The sequence below is a fragment of the Squalius cephalus genome (genome assembly GCF_949319135.1).
Source record: "Squalius cephalus genome assembly, chromosome: 4".
Taxonomy (NCBI): Eukaryota; Metazoa; Chordata; class Actinopteri; order Cypriniformes; family Leuciscidae; genus Squalius; species Squalius cephalus.
The window spans coordinates 41061647-41085820 of NC_137125.1; the positions used below are offsets into that span (position 1 = coordinate 41061647).

Sequence of the window (24174 nt, forward strand, 5' to 3'; positions counted from 1 at the left end):
GAATAACTGCTTCTCTGTGCAATCATTTTTTTCAAACTTCATTCCTGTCACTATATGTTAGATATGGTTGGACTTTTGTATGTAAAAAAGAAATGTCTATCTATAATGAAAATCCTGAATCCTCTATAGCTAATCCGTGTTTTTTTTTTTTTTAATCCGTGGAAGACTGGCATTTCAAAAACAAACATTTTTTTCAGAGTGAGACATCAAAAGAAAGTGCAAGAAAGCTGAAAACACAATTTACTTATTTTTGAACTGAAAAGAAAAAAAATTAGAGCCATTCCAAATCCATGCTTGGAGCACATAAAAGTGCCAATCATCTTTCAGAAGAGGGAGGTCGTATTTCTCAAGGCTCTGAGCTGAGATTAAACTCACTCACCTGTTCACTCAAGCCTGAAGCTCTCCATCCAACACAGTCACAGGGGCCGGCAATAACCGTCATCCCAATTAAGGCGGCAGTCACTGGGGAAAACAGCAACCTTTCCTCCTGTCTCCATCTCTGGTTCCTCCCGTACATGGTCTGAAGCTCTGTCACAAAAAAACCTGAGGTCAGACACAAACAATTCACAACAGGGATTCAGACTTGAATCAAAGTCCACAGACAGTGCTATTCATTACCTCCAAGACTGTGCCAAAGAATCTCATAAAGGGGATGTTTTGGGGTTTAGTTTGGACACAGAGAGGGTAGATGATGGAAAGGAGGTCAGGGTTCAGACCAGAATGCACATGCTTAGGAATGTATGACTGAACTTGACCATGTTATTAAAGTAGTTTGCCCAAAAGGGAAAATTCTGTTATTATTTATTAGCCATCTTATCATTCCATACTATGTTTTTTTTTTTTTTTCTTGTGGAATGCAAACATATGCAAACTATTTTTTTTTTGTTCATTTGTTTTTTTATTCATATTTGGAGTATATGTATATATATATATATATATATATATATATATATATATATATATATATATATATAGTGAGGAAAATAAGTATTTGAACACCCTGCTATTTTGCAAGTTCTCCCACTTGGAAATCATGGAGGGGTCAGAAATTGTCATCGTAGGTACATGTCCACTGTGAGAGACATAATCTAAAAAAAAAAAATCCAGAAATCACAATATATGATTTTTTTTACTATTTATTTGTATGATACAGCTGCAAATAAAAAGTATTTGAACACCTGTCTATCAGCTAGAATTCTGACCCTCAAAGACCTGTTAGTCTGCCTTTAAAATGTCTACCTCCACTCCATTTATTATCCTAAATTAGATGCACCTGTTTGAGGTCGTTAGCTGCATAAAGACACCTGTCCACCCCATACAATCAGTAAGAATCCAACTACTAACATGGCCAAGACCAAAGAGCTGTCCAAAGACACTAGAGACAAAATTGTACACCTCCACAAGGCTGGAAAGGGCTACGGGGAAATTGCCAAGCAGCTTGGTGAAAAAAGGCCCACTGTTGGAGCAATCATTAGAAAATGGAAGAAGCTAAACATGACTGTCAATCTCCCTCGGACTGGGGCTCCATGCAAGATCTCACCTCGTGGGGTCTCAATGATCCTAAGAAAGGTGAGAAATCAGCCCAGAACTACACAGGAGGAGCTGGTCAATGACCTGAAAAGAGCTGGGACCACCGTTTCCAAGGTTACTGTTGGTAATACACTAAGACGTCATGGTTTGAAATCATGCATGGCATGGAAGGTTCCCCTGCTTAAACCAGCACATGTCAAGGCCCGTCTTAAGTTTGCCAATGACCATTTGGATGATCCAGAGGAGTCATGGGAGAAAGTCATGTGGTCAGATGAGACCAAAATAGAACTTTTCGGTCATAATTCCACTAAACGTGTTTGGAGGAAGAAGAATGATGAGTTCCTTCACTCCGTGTTTCTCAGCGACAGCCCAGAAACCTGACTGATCTAGAGAAGATCTGTGTGGAGGAGTGGGCCAAAATCCCTCCTGCAGTGTGTGCAAACCTGGTGAAAAACTACAGGAAACGTTTGACCTCTGTAATTGCAAACAAAGGCTACTGTACCAAATATTAACATTGATTTTCTCAGGTGTTCAAATACTTATTTGCAGCTGTATCATACAAATAAATAGTTAAAAAATCATACATCAAAATTATAAATAAATAAAATATTGTCAAATATTATTAGAATCACAAAATAAAACAGTTATTTTAAATTATATTTTAAAACGTAATTTATTCCTGAGGTGGCAAAGCTGAATTTTCAGCATCATTACTCCAGTCCTCAGTTTCACAAGATCCTTCAGAAATCATTCTAATGCTGATTTGCTGCTCAAGAAACATATCTTATTATTATCATTGATGACAACAGTTGTGCTGTGACAACAGTGCATACATAACATCAAACATAATAACAAAAACAATAATAATATATAATCATAAAATAATACTAAAAGTAAAAATAATAATTCTCCTTGTGTTCCACATTTACTCCAGAGAGAAGTAGAATGTCTTGTTTTATCTGGATATAGATGTCATGTATCTTGAGTGCCGTAGAAAACATGAACAAAAACTCTTCTGTCATATTCAAACTTTCGCTCTCTCTCTCTCTGATGTTCTTTCCGTCTAAAGGGTCAGACAGTGTTCCGTGTCAATCAATCACAGTCAACTTGCCGCCACCCACCTCTGGACAATTACAATATTTATGAGTGCCCATTTCATTGTGCTCTCTCCCCTTTTCAATCTCATTCCTGCTCTCCCTCTTCATCTCTTTGTATTCTTTTTCTCATTTTTTCCCCTTTTCACAGGGTTTATTTTAATGAAAAGCACGGAACACAATCATTCAGGTATTTGCCGGTGTAATTCCTACAGTACAATGATTTGAATGACTATAAGCAGACGGAGGAAAAGTGCTGACAGATCCAAGAATAAATACATTTCTAAAACACAGGGCCAAAAGCTCCCCCCCCCTCCCATCACCTCTGTTCGATATACTCACAATAAATCACCTTAATTGATTGAAAAATAAAATGTTCATTGCATTGACCTTTAAGAGGGAGGGGGCTAAAGATGGTTTAAGAAACCAGAGCGGTAACTGAAGCAGTGATGTTTCCATCTTCCATCTAATCAAATGCCTTTGTTGATGCCTCTCTGAGAGATCTGACGTCCCCTGCGCACACACACACACACACACACACACACACACACTCTTGCATCCCTCTTACTACATTATGACATGAGCTACACACCACCCACAGCCACACAAACTACAGGCAGAAGTCAATTATTAGGTTTTATAGCACGTCTTTGCGAAATGACTTATTCATGGAGTCCTTGTCAGATGAAAATTATACACCCTTTCAATCACCTTCTCTCAAGGGTGTTCTGATAGTGGCAACATAAAAAGGAAACTTTCTTTCACTTACAGACAGGAGCAAAAAGTATGTTATGGAACGTACATGTATGGAGACATCTTAGATTTTTTACTGGATGCAATAAATGAATTAAACATGGAATCTTCAAGATGTTGTCATGAATGCATTTTTAAACCAATTAAATGTTAATATGTGAATGCAGAATGAAATCTAATAAGATTTGTATGTGGATCAGCACACAATATGGCAAGAGATTAAAAGAAGATTCTCTGCCCCCTTTAAAGACCCCATGCGAATAATATAGTATGCAAAAATCAAATGAGTCATATGTCCAAATATGCATTATTCATAAAATAGTAGGCGACTAATACCATAATCTGCTCAATTCTGTGTACAGTAGGTGCTTTAGGTACCATGAAAGTGAAAAAACACACCAATTTTCACAATTATTGTTGAAGTTTTCAACAATTTCTTTGTGATATATGTGAATGTGTAATAACATGCAAAATAATGATGTTTTGCCAACGTTTCGATACTGATCCTAATGGAAATTGTTCAAGTGGCATACTGTTGCTATGGTTAGCTCCTCAGGCAAACGTGATTTCTGTTCTATTTGGTCTATTTAGTGGCATGTGAAAATGCAGTTGAAATGTTCCTTTTTAATAGGTAGAATTGAAAGAGTTTAATGTAGTTTGTAATTGCTTTGAAATTCTTTGGAAGGGAAAACCTCTTTGATTAGGTGCTGTCGGATCTCTCAAACCCCCCATAATAGTTGTCACTCTCCAGCAAGACAGTCAGAGAGGGTTTGAGCTCGACTCTGAGTTTAAGAGTGCTGCAGACTCATGGGACGTGCACACATTTCACGGATTACAGCTCCAGCCGTTCCAGACGCTGTGTCCGGATCGATTCACAAGCTCTCTCTCGTTCTCTTTTCTCCTCTTTGTTCCCTCCATCCGCGTTCTTCCCTCTGTCCTGTGAGATTTCACACCAGTGTCTGTAGTGATGCATTTGATTGGAGTACACACCTTTTCTGCTCCTCGAGACATCTATGGGCCCTTGTGTGTGTTACAGACAAAGACATGTCAAGAAGTGACTGTACATCATCTTTGTTCTAATCCTGTGGAAGATTGCATGAAGTTCAATGTCACAGTGTCCCTTTAAATGTCTCTTATTGGGAGTATCTGGGTCATATTTCACCACAAATGTCATTTATAAATATATTTTTACTGATTTAAAAAAAGAGAGAAAAGGTCTATGGTTAATATTTACTGAAGAAATTCACATTTAAAAATGGCTGATGCTGTGAAGTATAATTAAAAAGTGAAAGCTATAAATCCCTTTGTGGAGATTTTTTTGCCATTGCTTTACATGAGATTTACAATGAGCGTTTGGGCCGAGTGTGAGGAACCATAATGGGCTATGCTAATGCATTGGTTTAGAGAGAGAGAAAGAGAGAGCTGTTTTGACATGCCTCTTCCACATTGAGTAGTGTGGAGGCTGAGAGAACCGACAGAAAGACACAGAGATAATACGAAAGAGAGAGACAGGGAGAAAGAGTCTTTTTAATCTGGATTTGCATTAACAAACAACACTTTCTGGCACAAAAAGAAAGATTTGCAGCCTCAAATGATTCCTCTTTGTCTTGCATCATGAGTTCAAGAAAAAATGGCATTATCCTCTAACAAACATATGTATACTTTTGTAATGCCGTTAATGCATGCGCTTGTGTGTGAAGAGTGTAAGCTATAGGCGAGTCTCTCCATAGATCCTAAATTCTCTACATAAAAATCACTGGACAAAGAGTGTATTGCAACGTATCTCTGTGATGCCTCTTTTCCTCAAATAACTCCACAGATTTTGCGCCATTACAAAATTCCCACTATTGCCAAAAAGTGATCAGTTGACTTAACTTTAAAAAAGAGGAAACGCGTTGCCTTAAAAGGATTAGGTAAATAAACTTGAAAATGTGGAATTGTCAAGTTCACATAACATAATTTTTTTCAGTTACGCATGAGTTATTTATTTAAATTTTTTTAAGTTATAAAAGTTATAAGTTATATAAAAGTTTTTTAAGTTAAGTCAACTGATCACTTTTTACAGTGAAGTAAATAAAAGGTACCTGTAAATGTGTGTGTGAATTTATTTGTGTCCTGTTGTTTTTTTACAAAAAAATAAATCCTGGCAGTTGTGGTTGCCAGAATAATTCTGTAATGTAAACATATTTACAGAAGAACCTGTAAATTTTACAGTATAAAACTAATTTCAAACAAGAAAATTGCAATTTAAACCCATAAATTTAACAACGCACATGGCTAAAATCTATTTTGTACCTTTAACAACTGAAAACCACTATAATAAAAGAGGAAGCCACATGAATCATGAAGAAGTTCGTCACAAGCCTTTCCACATGCAGACGGTGCACAGAGTTAGTCATTCACGCAAACACAAAACACCATCATGGTGACACACATTACCCTAAAATAATGCAATAAACATTCATTAAACAACATAAGATGTAACATAAAACCCAAATGTGCATAACTGATAACAAAAACTATTAAGAAACATAAATATTTAAACGAAATACTTTCAAATGTGAAGCGTCACACAGGGAATTCTGGGAATGTCAGTTTATAGTTTTTCACTGTAAATTATAATTTTATTTGCCCTTTTTAATTCTAAAAACTGTACATTTAACAGTATTTTCCTATAAAAATTTCATGAAATATCTGGTTAGATCTTTTACAGTTTTTACTGTTTTTCTGTATATAGTACAGGAGCGTTTTTGGAATATTTTACCATTAAAATTGTACTCATTTTTTTTACAGTAAGTGTTTACAACTTTTGTATTATTGTATGTTGCAGAATAGCACTTAAAAGACAGCAGTTGTTACTTTTTATAAGGAAGTACATTTAAAAACACAATTCTGATCTAATCACGTCATTTGCAATGGAATGAATAATTTATTGATTTCCTTACAAGTAGACTACACAGTTTTGTAGCTTTGTTGTCTGATTTTGCAGTTCTTTGAATTAATGTTGTAATATTGTGATTTATCATTTGGTTGGTTTGACTCATTGCTTAGAACTCTTTATTAAAGACTTTTTTTTAAAATGCATTTAAGGAAACTGAATAGGGAAAATACATCCGGCATTGGTGGGCGTTCACTGTAGCGCTGTATTGTCCTGAGAAAAGAAACTGGTCATTGATTCAAACAAAAAGCTGTGAACACTTTCACTTCAAAAACATGGTGAGTTACAGAAATCCCTCCGGACACACAGAAATAGCTTTTAGTAATTAGTGCTGAACCCCTCCTGGCCTTTGAGGAAACCATGGTTCTCCCACTTGTCAGTCATTTTCTGAACAAATATAGTGACGCATGTAGCATAAAATATAAACAGACAAAACAAATGTTCAGGGATTCTGAGAGGGTAAATTCCCTCAGCACAAACACGAGTGTGTGAATACGAGAGAAGACTAAAATGAGGGACATCCTGTTACACACAGCCACTCATTCTCAGACTAAATAGTGGCTATGATTCCTCTGTATCAACACTATAGTTATTTTTTAACAACCAGCATTCAAGGATCAGAGGTCATCAAACTGTTTTGGCACTGCAGATATGGACTACCACTTTATAACTGGACTCTCACAAACACCGTATGTGTAGCTGTTTTGCTGACAGCAGGAATGGGCCAGTAATTGCATACCTGCCTTTATATCAGGTACTGAAGCCTAGAATCCAGTAAGGTTGAACCATATCGTTTGGTTTTTTTTCTGTGAGAGAGAGATAGGCAGAAAGAGGGAGCCTCTAGCATGTAAATGCATCAGTGGAGTTAGAGAGACCATGTTTTACACATGCGTGGTTCACAGTGCTGATGACAAATAGGATCATGGATACTTGTCATATTGCCTACCAACACTACAAATATTTAACATGATATATAAAAAGCTGTACTCTCCACACAAAGGTCGTTCCAAAAAGTAGACAGAAACGCTATACTGCCATGTAAAAAATAATAATAAAATAACTAGTCAATTTGTAAGGCAGTATCAGTTGTATCCTTCACATGGAAGAGCAATACTTTGCAAGATTATAAATATACTTTTTTCATTCAAAACGTATGATTAAAAATCATACCAATATGTAAACATGTAATAATGTGTGTGTATATATATATATATATATATACATGCAATATATATATGTATGTATGTATGTATGTATATACTGTATATACTGTATATATATATATATATATATATATATATATATATATATATATATATATATATATATATATATATATAAAACATACAATAACAAATACATGCAGAAATATGCAGATTTGGTTATTATTTTAATAAGAAAAAGCCAAGTAAAGTCACCTTTATTATAGCGCTTTATACAATACAGATTGTTTTAAAGCAGCTTTACAGTGATAAACAGGAAATATGATGCATTTCGGCTGTTGTTCAGCTGAAGTCAGTTCAGTGTTGATTCAGTTCCGTTGTAAAGACCATCAATTATAAAAATTAGTTCATTTAATCTATAAAGCAGTTCTGCAGAAAACGGTGATGTCATTGTCCAGCTCAGTTCAGTTCTCATACAACAGCGTCAGTTCAGTCAGATCAATAATATTGTTGAATATTGTGTCCCCAACTAAGCAAGCCAGAGGCGACAGTGGCAAGGAACCCAAAGTCCATCAGACTCCCAAGAACCATCTTCCAACCCTGAATATTACATCACTAGCTTAAAAACATGATAACGTGAACCATTTGCTCTCTGTGGTCTTCACGTGAGGAATGCTATGCATGAGTGTCTACTTCAATGTCTATGAGTTTCAAATGAGCAGATCCAGGACTGCGTTGATTTTGGGATAAATGTTAATGCTTATAATTCTGTACTCTTATAGACAGCTGAAAGCATAAAACAACTGGCCATATTTATAATCAAACCAAAACCCAATTGTGAAGACATTTTCTGAGATTTCTGTGAAGTTCGGTAAATGAGTCTCTTGTGAGGTCCCATTTCAGTTAGGATGCAGCCTAAGAAGACAGTTGCCAATGTAGCGCTCACCAGGTTTTGGAAGACAGTTTGTGTACTATTTTATAAATGGATTTAAGAAAAGAGTAATATATTTACCAGGAAGATGTGTTTTTAAAATAGAGACTGACTGTCCTTTTGTCAAAAGAGGTACTTTGACCCGATCTCCATTAAGCTCTGAAAAGCTGGTTTATCTGAATCCAAGAGGAACCCCTTCAAGCACAAGGAGGAGAGAAAGTGGGGGAGAGAACAGCACAGTAAACCAGCAGTGTTTGCCCCTGAAATAAAGCCTCATCGATCCCTGTGTGCTGTAATTGGCAGTGAAGGTTTGTCCTCTGCTTTGCTGGAGTTATGGACGAGCTTTGTGAATAGAGCCTTGTGTGCGTGTGTGAACATCCGCAGAGAGATGCAGAGCCTACGGTGCCCTTCAAAGAGTCACAAGAGGTTAGGAGATAGTCCCTCAACAGATAGAGCAAAATTAAATGCAGACTAAACTCAAGCTCAGCTCTGATTAACCAACCACATAAAGGACGGAATAAAGAGAAGGACAAAGAAAGAGGTGCAGAACTCTGAAAAGGTCTGGAATACAAAGCAGGACATAAGTGTTTGGTACACATGTGCGCACACACACTTGTTGAGCGGGATGTGTAAACAACAGCAGGTCATTACTGCTATCCTTTGTCATTGTCTCTTGGTGTCTTGAAGCAAAGAAAAAGTATTTCTCTCGAACCCCTCATGCATAGTTCTAATCTTCTTCGAGGTGTCTTCACAGTGAAACCTTGACAGTGGGTTGGTTGGGTGACTCAGCTTTTCTCTCACAATGACAACTGTCTGAAAGAGATGCTGGCACTAGGAAAGGTTTCACTTCAGCTCAAAGGGAGGTAGACGTGCACTCTAAAAAACGCTTCGTTGGCTGAACAACCATTACTTATAAAAGTAATTAGATTAAACACAAAAAACGTAGTATTCATAACTTTTCAACCTCTACTTAACATATATAGTGTGTGTAACACAAAAATATAAGTTACCAGGTGAACTTAAATGTATGCATAAATAAAATGAAAAAACACAAGTCAAATCAACTACTATAACAATTGCGTCAAAATTAAGTAAATCTAGCATAACATTTTAAGTAACTATACGAGCCACGTGATATGCAATTTCCCGTGATGCCTTTCCAGCCAAAAAATTGGAGCCATTTTGTGAAGCACATGAGGATGGTGAAAAGGTAAGCTTAACTTTCTATAAACTTAGTAAAATATCAGATTTTGACGTTTTAACATTAATAGGCTAAACACTTGTTTATTGTTTATTGTGTTAGTGGGTGAAGATTTTCTGAAACGCAACGTGATGAAGACACTGAAAAGAGGTAAGCTTAACTTTTTTCACTTAAGGTAGGCTACACTAGATTATTGCATTTTTGGTCAAGAAATTAACTTTTAAACTGAATTTCAGAATTGCTATGAATTTTCAACAAGAAACGTGTTACTTACGAATACTTGTGAAAACGTTTGTAGACATATTAGTTTATGTAGCCTATGAAATGAGTGACTGTGTGCGAGTATTCAAAAACATAGGCTATAGGCTATATTTTATTTGAATTATTAAGCGAGTGAGCTTCCATCGAATGTAGGGATAAGTGTTTATAGTAGTCAGAGTATTTATTGTTTATTTCGTGGGATATGACCATGCATCGCATTGGCACGTATGCATTAAGATTGCATTAAGATGACTATTCAGACGGCGTTATTGAGGCTTGCTCTCCCGCACGGAGAAATTCGTACTTTACATTAACGAGTTGTCACGTAGCTTATACTTCAGTATTTTTTAAGTAAATGTAGTTGTCATTTATTATATATGCATATAAGTTGTTCTTTGCATGTTTACATATTCCCATATTCTCTATGGATCGCGGGAAATGGGGGCGGCCTGTGGCCTTGCGCGGGTTACTTTTGGTAACGTTAACGTAGCCTACTGTATAAATATTAAATTCGAAAACACATTGGCTACAGCTCCATATGTGTGCACTATTTATCATTAAAAAATGGCGATCTTGATTCAAGCACAATATTATTCCTAAATGACAACGACGACTGTCTATTAAACCTTCGAAATTATTATCAAAATAAGTAAATGCAAATAAAGATTGTAGATCTATTACATTGTTAGGCTATTCCAGTAGTTACTGTTAAAATGTTTTCAATGAGATTCGTTCCAAACCTCTGGACAAAAGTCTTCATTAATTAACTTATAGTTATTTATTTTATATATATATATATATATATATATATATATATATATATATATATATATATATATATTAATCAATATTATTGAATAGACTAATTTTTTTATATTTATAGGCATTTAATAATGGACTAATTTGTAACATTTAATTATTATTTTTTTATTTTTAGATAGATTTTTGATCAACAGACAAAATAATAATTATATAGATATAGATACACACACACACACACACACACACACACACACACACACACACACACACACACACACAACCAGTAAGATTTTTTTAATGTTATAAAAGAAGTTCCATCTGTTCGCAAGGCTTAATTTATTTGATCCAAAATACAGCAAAAACTGTAATATTGTGAATTTCTTTTACAATTTAAAGTAACTGTTTTCTATTTGAATATATTTTAAGATGCAATTTAAAAGTTTAGGGTCAGTTCGATTTTTATTTTATTTTTATTTTTTTTTAAAGAAACAAAATGAATACTTTTATTCAGCAAGTATGCATTATACTTACATTATAGAAATTCTATACATTTCTTTCTAATTTTGTGATTCAATACAATGTATTTTCAATGCAATGTATTTTTCGCGACAATCTGAACAATAGCAGGTGATGTTGCAAGTAAATGCAGATTTGCTGTTTTTTTTGTTTTGTTTTTAAGGATACTCATGGGAACGAAGAGGAACTGGAACAGCTCACATTGAGGATCATCATGAAAGGTGGCTCAACAGAAAATCTTTTTAAGTGTTGCAAAGGGTGAAAAAGTGACCTGTTGTAAGTGAACTTCCATTTGTCAATTTGCCATATGTTGTTGTATATTTCATGATGTGTGGTTTCAGGCTTTGCAGCCTGTGGCAAAAAAATAAAGTGAAATGCTTTATTGTGTGTGATTTGCATGTTTTATTTATTTTAAGACATTGAAAGCAGTGCAGTAAGCAGACCAATAGCTGAAGATCTAAAATAAGTTAAAAATGTTAAGTAAAAATGTTAATTCATTTAATTGTCTTATTTTTATTTATAAATGAGCTTAAATGTTAAGTTAACACAACTAAGATTTATTTTGATCTCACATGGCCTGCACTGTGTTGGATTTACTTAAAATGTATATGTGTTGGATTTACTTAAAATGTATATGCACCATTTTTGCATCACACTTTTTAAGTAATCCCAACTTGGAATAATTTTACTTAAAATTAACAAGAAAACCTTTGTTATAAGTACTTATATTTTTAAGTAAAGAATGTTGCATGAACTCAAATATTTAAGTACATATAACAAAGGTTTTCTTATTAACTTTAAGTAAAATTATTACAAGTTAGGATTACTTAAAAAGTATGATGCAAAAATGGTGCATATATATTTTAAGTAAATCCAACACATCATTTTTTAGAGTGTGTGAGTGTGTGACCGTACACTGTTTTTCAGAGGTATATGGTAAAATCTTCTCTACTCATATCTCAGATGCAAACATTCCACCAAATGGAATCCTGTAGTAAGGGGATGTTCACACAGGGCTGGGTAAAAATCTTTATTTAATCTCAGTATGGGATCTTTTACTCAAGTGTTTCCTTTACAACTGTTGAATCTTCATCACTGCAGAACAATACATTGCAGTCTACAAGCACCACGGCCCTGAAAAATGAACAAATGAATATTCTAACTGATAAATGCCCAAATAGATCTTGATCGAACCAGAATTTAAATCTAATCAAGAGCTTGTCGAATCGAAATCGAACTGAATTGGGAACCTCCAATACAATTTATGTAGACACTCAATACAAATTGAAATTCTTGTTTCAGCTAGATTTGTCTGTTTTTTACAACTAGCATTGAGCATTGATGAAGTATTTTTAACTTCACACAATGTCTTAAAAAATAGTGCATCCTGTGTGAAATGAAATCTCATAAGGGACTAATTAGGAACTCTCTTTATAGACAGAAACAATAAATGTGATGCATCAAGTATAGAAGTAAAGTACATAGCATATCCAGTAAAATAGTCAAGGGACGTCCTGAGTAGTTACTACATTTGACAAGAAATTAAATTTGCGAGTATGTTAAAAAGTATGTTCTAGATATGAATGTGTGTAGTATGAGTATACAGACGTAGTACATCTTTTATGTTGTCATGTGACTTACAACATCAGTTTGCATCACTTCACTGCCATACACAACTTCACTCCCTCATGGGATATGAAAGTGTGTGCACTTCAGAATCTCGGTGGAAGTAGTAGGTCATTCAGGTGCTTTTTACTTTTTGAGTTCTGACATATTACTAATTTCACATAGTTTTTTGCCTGTGTATATATATATAATAGGGAAGTAGGCATATTCCGACACAGACTCAATGTTTACTTAGGTTGACCTTGTCACAATGCATCCTGGGATAGAATTTGTCCAAATTTTAAAGGCAGAATGCTGAAAAAAAGTGGGTAGTTCAGTTTTGAGGGTTAATGTTACACAAAGAATCACAAACCGCCACATGCATGCACTGTGCTGTGGCAAAAGACAAATGTTTTGAGTAATGAGTGTCCAGAAGGCTATCTAGTGCCTCTTCCTGATGGATATCTCCTAAAAACACACACACAGAGAGAGATACAGATGACCAAAAGCTTCTGGGTCCCTTTATCAACCCAGAGTGTCTGTTATAGATCAGAAATTTCAATCAATCATTCGGAGACACTCAGACCAGGCCTTACACACCTAAACACAACACCTGACAGCTCTCTCTCTCTCTCTCTCTCTCTAGTTAAAAGAAACCTTTACAAGTGAAGAAAATTTGATATTGGAAGATTTTTTTTCAGGGGCTAGTATCCCTGATAGTGATGACCTGTTTCCATGTGTGTTAATCCAGCCGAATTTCGAAGAGTGTTCAGTTTTTTTTTTTTAAATTAGAAGGTTTCCTTTCAGTTGATTTTTTTTCTTGTAAAGGCAAAGATCTGTATAAAATGTGTGTTCTTATTCTGAACAAAAAAATGCTTGACAAAAGAATTGATACCCCTTGGCGGTGAGTTTTTAAAGTATGCAATGATGTAAAACCTGAATGGAGAGTGCTATACAAAACACCATTACTAAAAAAGACGGGTGATTTGCAGTGGAGAATTCTGCACGGGGCTATTGCAGTCAACTCTTTTATTTCTGTTTTGGATGCGAGTAAAAACCCTGGTTGTCCGTTTTGTCTTCAAAAGGAGACTGTTTTTCATGCTTGTGTGTACTGTTCTAGGCTTACGCCTTTATTTGTGTTGGTTCAAGAAATGTGTGATAAGTTCAATGAGATTTTTCATCCAGAAACCTTTATATTTGGTTTTAAGTATGTGCAGAAAAAACGTATAGAGTTTCAATTGTTGAATTTTATTTTGGTCAAGCAAAATTGGCAATTTATATGAGTAGAAAAAGTAAAATAGAGAAAGGGTGTAATGATGATGTGATTCTGGTTTTTAGATCTTTAGTCAAAGCAAGAATGCTGATTGATTTCAGATTTTATAATGACATGAATGATCTTTCCACTTTTAAAATGAGATGGTGCAGTCATGATTTGTTGTGTACAGTAATTGAGGATGATTTAATCTTTTGCTTCTAAAAAGAAAAAAAAAAAGAAAAAATTGTAAGTAGCCTAATTTATATACACACTATTGTTTGTTAAAAAGGTGATTGTATTTTTTGGCTACTTGTGAATTAAAGTTTTTTCAAAATTCTCTCTCTCTCTCTCTCTCTCTCTCTCTCTCTCTCTCTCTCTCTCTCTCTCTCTCTCTCTCTTCTCTCTCTCTCTCTCTCTCTCTCTCTCTCTTGTTTTTCCAAATGTTTTTTTCTCTTTCAGAGTCACTCTCTTCCTCTTTCTCTGAAAATCCAAATCCTCCGCTCTCTGGGCTGAATGAACGGACAGCTTCTACAGAGAGAGAGGCTGTATTCAGTATGATTTGCAATAGGATTACAGCAGTGATGTTGCTAGCTCTCTTTGGCAGCAGCAGGGAGGTATTTTCACTGCTCCTTGTGAGAATGAATTGGACTTTGAGGGCTGCAGGAGCTTGTTTACAGCAGGTGCCATAATCTGGTTAACCAATGCTAAGCACTCGCACCTATTGCAATATAAGAAAACATTTGTACATTTGGGTAAGGCTGTCAATTGATTGAAAAAAAAAATCTGACCAATGAATTACAATGATTAATTTATAAATATATAAAATTTATATATAGAATTTTATTTTAGAATTCAATTTTTTTTTTTTTTTGGAGAATCAGATGGATGGATTATCCAGAGCCTTCAAAGTTTCACCTTCAAACCATTTTCACCTGGTTTAAGTCTTGGCATTAGAATGAAAGCTTGTATGTCAGTGTTCATGTGGGCGAGGGAAGTAGTTTACCCTAGGATACATAATGTGTGTGTTTACAGCATCAAACTATTTGATTTTCCCTGTGGCTGACACTGGTATTAAAGCGAATTGTGTGTATTGCACCCGTTCTTTACCAGGCTTCCAACAAGTTTCCAAGTAATGTCTGTCAACACTTAAACCAAAAATGCTACATTTCACCCAATCACAGCTGATGTTTAATATACAGTTATTTAGGGTTTTTGGAACAATGGGATTTCCACTGTGGGTGGGGCTACCTGTACATGACCTACCAACACTAAAATACATTTAAAACCCAGTTTACAGGAGGCATTGTTCAGTCTACCCACTAACACAGCTCTTTCAGAGTGCATGTGTGTGGGTGGGTGGGTCTGTGTGCATCCAAGTGAGTGAAATAACCACTTGAGACTGTAGGACAAATTAGAGTCATATGAAAAACACTCAAAGACACATAAATATATGTCTGCCCAGATGTGATGTAATTAGCATCATTGATCTATGGCAGACGGGACGGTGTGGTTTAGTCTTAAGCGTCTCATAAAGGACTGGCTCCTCTGTGGGCTACAGTTAGAGCTCAGCTAACATGGCAGAGACAAATGCATCTAATTACATTCAGAGGCCCAGACTCATAAAGCCCATCTGAACCGAGACCAGCTCTGGGGTGGATAGGCAATCATTCGAGACCACAGCCCAACCTGCTATCAATCACATCAGATCAATGGAAAGATGCACAGTTACCGGGGCAGGTCAGCACGATTAGAAGTTACTTAGCGATTTCTTATGTATATGACATCCAATTGAGCCAGCAAGCGGCATAATTGACTGGAACTAAAACTTTAAGCTAACTCATGTGATGCTTTAGAATGGTATCTTCTGGAAAGTTTTTTTTTTCTCCATTTATCTGAATATCTTAAAAACAATAGGCCAAAATGGCAACATAAATAAATAATCACTGATAACAGACAAGATTAAAGACCTATCATGATGTTAATTAAAAAAAAATTGGCAATAACCCAAATTGTTGACAAAAGAGCGTATACTGTAAAATATTGGTGTACTAGCAATGTTTTAGAAGAAGAAAAATGTCGGAAAAATTTATTTAAATAATTCAATTAACCTGCTTTAGTTGCTTGAGGTGAGAGAGCTAAATGCTGGTAAACTAAACCGCTTTACTAACAGGTTAATTATCTCACACAAATGCCCCCTTTATTAAATTAATAATAATACAATTTTCCTTAAAATAAGAAATGTGTATAATATGAACACTGCTGAATATATACAGTACAACAGCATTACTTTAAAAACTAATAATCAACCCTAAGCCGAATTTTTTTTTTTTTTTTTGTTCTTCAAAGATGTCAGTGATCAATAAAAGCAAAAGACATCTTGTCAAATTATTCAGCATACCTTGCAATCCAGGTTCCACACACACATACATACTAACACACATGCACAGGTACAAACTGAGATTTCCCCCAAATGTCAGTAGCCTGCCTTTGATCTCAGGTGTGTCTGAGATGACAAGGAAAGCAAAAGGTTTGTGATTCTGTCATGCTCTTCCTGACCAAACAAGGTGGAGAAAGAGTAAAGGTCAAATGTGACTGGAGGGAAAACAACATAGGCATAACAGAAATGTGTGATCCTTACAGCCTGTCTAACAGCGAGTGTGTATATGTGTTTCAGTCAATTATTGTGTGTAACTATGCTGTAACATGTAACATGCAGCAGATCCGTACATGCACATTCATGTAGATTAAAGGGATAGTTCGGCCAAAAATTATATTAAACCAATGATTTACTCACCCTCAAGCCGTTCGAGATGCATATGTCAATCTTTTTTCAGACGAACACATTTTCAGTTATTTTAGAAAACGTCTTAGATCTTTCAGTGGTTATAATGTCAAGTAATGGGGTCCACCTCCTTCAAGTCCCAAAAATGTGCATGCATCCTTCACAAAAGTAATCCATCCGGCTCCAGGGGGATAAACGAAGGCCTTCTGAGGGTAATCCGTGTGGTTTTGTCGTAAAAATATACATATTTAAAACTTTATAAATGAAAATAATTGGCTTCCGGCAACGGTCGACGCGCGTTCACTGGAGATGGATGCCGGCGTATGACGTAGGACGTAGCGTAGGACGCGTCGTGACGTAGAACGAACGCGATAGCGCAGCCAGAGAGCAGAGCAAAACAAAACTCCACTCATGATTTCCGTGATTTAAAAAACGTGTATTTAAAAGAAAATGTCGGAGGATTTTGATATTAGAGAAGAGGATATTGAGTTTTTGGCCCAGCCCTATCTGTTTGAACCGGACGTCACGACGCTTCCTACGCTGGAGCCGGATGGATTACTTTTGTGAAGGATGCATGCACATTTTTGGGACTTGAAGGAGGTGGACCCCATAGCTTCACATTATAACCACTGAAAGATCTAAGACATTTTCTAAAATAACTGAAAATGTGTTCGTCTGAAAAATGATTGACATATGCATCTCGAACGGCTTGAGGGTGAGTAAATCATGGGTTTAATATCATTTTTGGCCGAACTATCCCTTTAAAGCAGACTCAGAACAGTGTGGTAAAGAGTGCTTATAATTGTATTATTGTATACTGTACTTTAATAATTAAACTGTAACATGCCATGATGTGTCAATAATTACAATGCTGAGTGAACCAGAAAGAACACACTCTCATCAAGCAATCAGACATACATGACTAGAATTATATGACTGGTAAAAAACTATCAATGATTAAAAAAATAAAATAAAAAACTATCAATGAAGTCTTTTTTTTGTTTAAGGGAAGTGTTGCCTTAAACACACCTAGCATACAGAACAGGTCATTAGAAAGAGAGAAAGCTCACATGGGGAGGGTGAATAAGTCTCTCTGAAGCTTTATACATTTATCTGGGAGACATGGAAAAGTCATGCTATACTTTCTGCCTGTGGAGGTGCACTGCACTGATTATTCTACAACTCTATCTGTCTCTCTTTTTCTCGGTCCTCCCTCCACTTGCTGCTCTTGTTTATGTTAGAAGCATTAAAGCGGAGCTTCAGGCAAAGGCATGTAGCCTTTTGCCAAGCCATGTTTGCATTTTAATTCATCTGATCAGGTACCCAAGGGTTGAGAGAGAGAGAGAAAGGACATTATTACTCCTGAGTTGTGTTTGCCTTGCCAGTGGCCTTTCTGTGCTCATTACGACAGCTCATGGTCACTATCTGCTGTCAGGTCACATTGGCTGTTTGGTGGCCTCTGATTTCCATGGATTTTGATCTGAACGGTGGGTGGGGACCTAAGAGAGACAACGTCTTTTGATCTGTCCATTCACTGTAGCTCTGTTTTGCGGCTGGATGTGTCTGGTTCTGGCACTTTATACTGTCACAAATAGTTGAAATAAAAATAATAAATAAAGATATGTAGATACGTATATTTATTTCCTCAGATATGAAGTGCACTATGCAACTAAAGCAGAGCAGCGGGACTGATATGAACAGTCATTTTAATCAGTTTGTTACTTGGTAAGTTTAGAGGAAAAGAAAACGTTTGATCCTTGAAATCTTTCTGCTGGCATATCAACAAATGCTTTGTTGTAAATTTAATGGATGCAGCAGCACAAGATTTATAAACTGGTCATTATAACGGACAGATATTCAGTGAACTGTTTGTTCTTACACATCTGACAGGTTTTAGGAGAGTGATGGTCAAAGAACACGAAAAATATAATCATTGCGGTCATGGGTAATCTGGTGTATGTGCATCATCATTGCATTTTTACAGCAGGGGACGCTTATTAGGCTAATTAAACACTGTTATATGCTGTTGTACATTAATTATATTAGCACTAGTAAGTGTTTGTTTTTATAAATCACAGCGGTATAGCGTTGCTTTAGAAATTAGTCGAACACAGACAGTTGATTCTGATCTTAGTAATTTCAACTAAACACCTGTAGTTGTCATGGTAGTTTGTTGGTTAACAACTTAAATCTGTTATTATTATTATTATAATTATTATTAGTATTATTATTTTTAAACTAATTTATCCAGAAATGAAAATTATGTCATTTACTCACCCTCATGTTGTTTCAAACCTGTTTGGTTTTTTTTCTTTCTTTCTGCAGAACACTAAGATATTTTAAAGAATGTTGGTTGCCAAACAGTTTTGTTTTTATTACATGGACTAAAAAAAAAACAAAACAAAAAAACATATTATGGAATTTGAAAATGGTATGAGACATTTCTCAAAATTTGTTGAGCTGTCAGTACAATGGACTGATCATAGTGTTTGTCAGCAGACATAAACAGCAACATATTTTCCCACATTTGTTATTTCCATCTTCTTGCCATTCAGTTATAGTAAAGGTCAAGTTGGCTACGTCAGTTAACATTGTACCTTGTGTCCCTCAGTAGTTTGAGGCTGATTAAGATTTATTACTTTAAAATGGTTCTATCTATCTATCTATCTATCTATCTATCTATCTATCTATCTATCTATCTATCTATCTATCTATCTATCTATCTATCTATCTATCTATCTATCTATCTATCTATCTATCTACACTGAACAAAATTATAAACGCAACACTTTTGTTTTTGCTGAACTCAAAGATCTAAGACTTTTTCTATGTACACAAAAGGCCTATTTCTCTCAAATATTGTTCACAAATATGTCTAAATCTGTGTTAGTGAGCACTTCTCCTTTGCCGAGATAATCCATCCACCTCACAGGTGTGGCATATCAAGATGCTGATTAGACAGCATGATTATTGCACAGGTGTGCCTTAGGCTGGCCACAATAAAAGCCCACTCTAAAATGTATTGGGGGGGTCCGGGGGTCCAGGTTTTTTTTTTTTTGTGGAAACTGTGAAACTGTTTTTCAAGCTTCCTTGATTAACAGAAAAAGAACAACATTTATTTAAAATTGAAATATTTTGCGATATTATAAATGTCTTTTGATCACTTTTGATCAATTTGATAAATTCTTGCTGAATAAACTATGAATTTGTTTTTAATTTTTTTTAATTTTTTTTTATCTTACTGACCCCAAACCTTTGAATGGTAGAATACAGTAATTAAGAAGCAACATTATGCTACCTAATAAGATTAGCTGGTTCACACCTATTCAAGGTCTTACTGTATGCATACTAGAAACTTCCAGGCTGGTGTGTTGAGGCAAGTTTGAGCAAAAATCTGCAGGACAGTGGCCCTCCAGGACCGAGTTTGGACACCACTGATTTAGAGCGTTTCAAATCAGTCACTTATTAGGTTCCATTTTGGTTTGGATGCTCCCTTGAATGTCAGCTGCCTGCTTAGTTCGCTAGGTTTTGAAACTGAGTCTGATCTTTGAAAAAATTGTAACCTGGAAATCCCAGTAAGCAGCACACACATCCGTGCTGAAGTGACTAAATCAGATAAACACATGCTATATTTGGAGAGACAATGTAGAACTCTCCCGAGGTTTGAGACAAACTCAAGCATCCAGCAAAATAACACACTGTAAGCTGGAGAAAGCACGGTAGGGAGGAATGCAGGAGGAATAAGAAAATGTTTTGACCCTTCTCTTGCCATCTTGTCATGATTGTAGGCAAAGGCTTTGCTACCTGTCTCTCAGCGCCACATGTAATCCTCCAAACGTGGAGTGAACGAACCTAAAGACATCAAACCTAATCAAGCATTCCACTTCACTGCTGATGTGACGTTATCATCCCATTTCCAAAACCTAATCCTTCATTAAAATGCACAGGATGTAAACGCATTCGTGTTTGTTTAATTAATTCACTGATTAATTTGCTTGTTTATTCATTTAGCTGTTTATCAGAGAGCTTTAAACGTAACAGAATACCAGATGGGGAAAAAAAACAATAGAAGTTAACTTTTTTAATGATGCCATCAAGAGGTTGGGTCCATATTCTTAATTTTATCATTATATAAAACAATTTACTTAAAAAAGGGCTGTCAAAGTTAACCTGGTAGAAAGAAATCAATTAAATTAACACAATTAACTGAATTTGATTTTACTGTTATCATTTTGCATTCTGCTTCCTGTTGATTGGAAGACTGGAAAAAACATTAGATTAATCATGATTATTTTATTATACTGATATCAAGAAATAAAAAACGAATCCATGTATTTGTCAAAAGTGTTTTGTAGTAGTTTCGCCTTGGCACTGTCCGGTGTTATTTTAGTTTTATTTATGTATTAGTATTATAGTATTAGTATAATATAATTGTCACCATTATGTTCTGTTCATAGACTTGTAGTTGTTTTCATTCCTCACTGTTTCCCGCCACTAATCTGTTACCATGGACACTGATCACTTCCTCACAGCTGCCTGTCATTTGTGTTAATCATCACCGTGTATTTATAGGGTTAGTTCACTTTGAAATTAAATTTTGGTATGTTTTAGCTTACCTCAAGGGCATCCAAGATGTAGGTGTCTTTGTTTCCGCAGTAGTTTCAATTTTGATATTTTTAGGTCAAACCGTTCTTGTCTGTCAGTCATATAATGCAGGTCTATGGTCACCACCTCAAAGAGCATGCACAGAGAAGTCCAAATTAAACAATTCCCCATCGTAAGTACACATTGATGGCCTAAGACACGAAACGAGCGGTTTGTGTGAGAAAAAAAAACAGTATTTGAGGTATATGAGGGCTCAGATCACTTGGAAGTAGTTGTGTACAAGAGGTAAAAACTATATAAATACTGTTCGTTTTCTCACACAGACCGCTCGTTTCGTGTCTTAGGCCATCAATGTGTACTTACGATGGGGAATTGTTTAATTTGGACTTCTCTGTGCATGCTCTTTGAGATAGTGACCGTAGACCTGCATTATACGACTGACAGACAAGAACGGTTTGACCTAAAAATATCAAAATTGAAACTACTGCGGAAACAAAGACACCTACTTCTTGGATGCCCTTGAGGTAAGCTAAAACATACCAAAATTCAATTTCAAAGTGAACTATTCCTTTAAGTTCCTGCCTGTATTCTGTTCATGGTCCGGTATTGTTTGTCTATGTCTAACCCGATCTCCTGTTCCTGAGTTTATTTTATTAAAGCGTTTGAAATTATCATCATCTTCTTCTTCATTGCGACGAGCCGTGACAATAATAATAGTATTTATATATTTTTTAATAAGCTTTAAAGGCCCGTTCACACTAAGCATGATAACTATAACAATAACGATAAAGATATAGTTCGAAAAATCATTATGAATGTAAAAGAATAGAAGATGTCCACACCACTATAACGACAAAACTGCAGCACGCTTTTTGTAAACAGAACAATATTGTTCGCTGGTGTGGACGCTAATATAGTTATCATTATAGTTGTCTTTATAGTCATCGTTCTTGGTATGAACAAGCCTTTAATTTTATATTTTCAGTTTTCATTTTAGTTTAGTTCATTTTAATATTAGTTTAGGTTTTAGAAATTTTATGTGCTTTTGCCATTTTTTTTTTTTTTTTTTTATTATTCTATTCAGCTATTTATTTTTATTCCAGTTTTACTTTTAGTTATTTTAGTAACTTTGGCATATTTCAGTTAGTTGTCAAGGCATTTTTTAAGTTTAAGTTTCTATTTAATTATATTTCAGATACCATTTTAATAATTTAGTATAATATACATAATTTCATTATAATACTGTATCATGGAAGCCATTTTCTCTCACACAGTATGTGTCTGTAAATATGATCATTTTAAAAAGGTGTTCCCTGGTATCAACAAGTATTTAACCCATGCCCTATAAGAAATTGTAATAGTGATGTTAGCCTTAACGAAAAATCGGTGGCATTGTGATATACTGTAGATGGGGAAACTTCCTGGATTCTCTCTCACTTTTACTGTCCCAAACAGACAAACTTGAGCTCTCGAACATAGACACGCCGGCTTGTTTCTCTTCAATGAACACAAACAGATGTAAGATCGAGAAAGACGATGCTTTAAAGGGTGCTGAGTCCATCTGTGGCCTGAAAAGAGTTTCTAAGCAAACACTCAGATACACACACTCGTCTTTTGTTCTCCTGCGTAAAGCCCAGTACATGGAGGCCCCTGAGTCTGCCGCCTTAATGAAGACGAATGCAAGGAATCAATTTGCACCTTCCCAACTCCATCTGGCAGCTCAGCACTCCACCATCAATTAACACACCAGCTGGGGAACACACACACTCACACGCCGCCCACTTCTCCTGTCTGCTCTTTGCCGCTTGGCTCAGAACTGCCAAAGGCGGCCCGAACCCAGAGGACTCCGCAGGCTGGAGATGTAGATATGCAATATAGGATGTTTGGGGAGTTCATGCAGGAATCATGAGAAAAAGCTAAAGGTGAAGGAGACCAATAAAGGAGAGAGGTACTTGTGAGCGTGTGTGTGGGCCAGAGGCAAAAGAGCTCAACACACAAGCTCGAGCTGAAACACGCACTCGATCCAAACAAACAGGCGTCACGGAGTGTGTAAATTGTTCAGACTGTAAACAGATTCTCTTAATGTGGACAGTTTTAGGGTAAGCCGAGCACCAGCAGTGCAGGGAGTTATTGACTGATCTCAACCAGAGGGTGAACAAGAAAGTCCGTCATCTGTCTTCCACCCGTTCGGCGCACAGCAGCGATCGCTCCGACGAGATAAAAAGACAAATCCGCTTGTGGGGATACCAATCCTTCGTCAGGCCAACAAAAGACATTTCATTTAAAGCCTGCTGGACAGTGGGCTAAATTTGACTCGTCTGAAATAACAGGAGTGTGAAATATCACAACTGAGCTGACACATGGGGAGAGATTGAGAGATACGGACGCATTAAAACTCCCTCTATCAACTTCCATCGCTGCACTGCTGCGCTAGAGCTCTTTATGTAGGTCATAAGTGTTTTTCTGAACATGTGCGCTCCCCATCCCTCTTTCTTTCCTTCCTCACTCTCTGTCATTCTCATGTACAAATGAGAAATGATCCTCTAAACAGCTCAGGCAGCGTTACATCACACAGGTAATCAGTGTATCCTAGCAACACACGTCCAGCGATCTTAAAGCTCATCAAACCTGGATTCAAGGAGAAACTCTGAGACACCAAGGTGAATGACTGGAACTTCAACCAGACATTCTATATCTGAGCTAGTATTGTGAAGTTACAAGATTCTATTCTGGTTCTGGTTCTCTCACTATATATATTATATATATATAAAAAATTAT

The 24174-nt window shown here is 36.0% G+C and overlaps 1 long non-coding RNA gene across 1 annotated transcript in view; it reads right to left on the reverse strand.

Moving 5' to 3' along the window:
- Window positions 1-405: 405 nt before the first annotated feature.
- Window positions 406-24174, reverse strand: part of LOC307157527 — a 64451-nt gene continuing 40682 nt past the window's right edge. The window contains exon 3 of the long non-coding RNA XR_013821025.1: window positions 406-528. This is a non-coding gene — a long non-coding RNA (uncharacterized lncRNA). The remainder of the gene's footprint in view (window positions 529-24174) is intronic.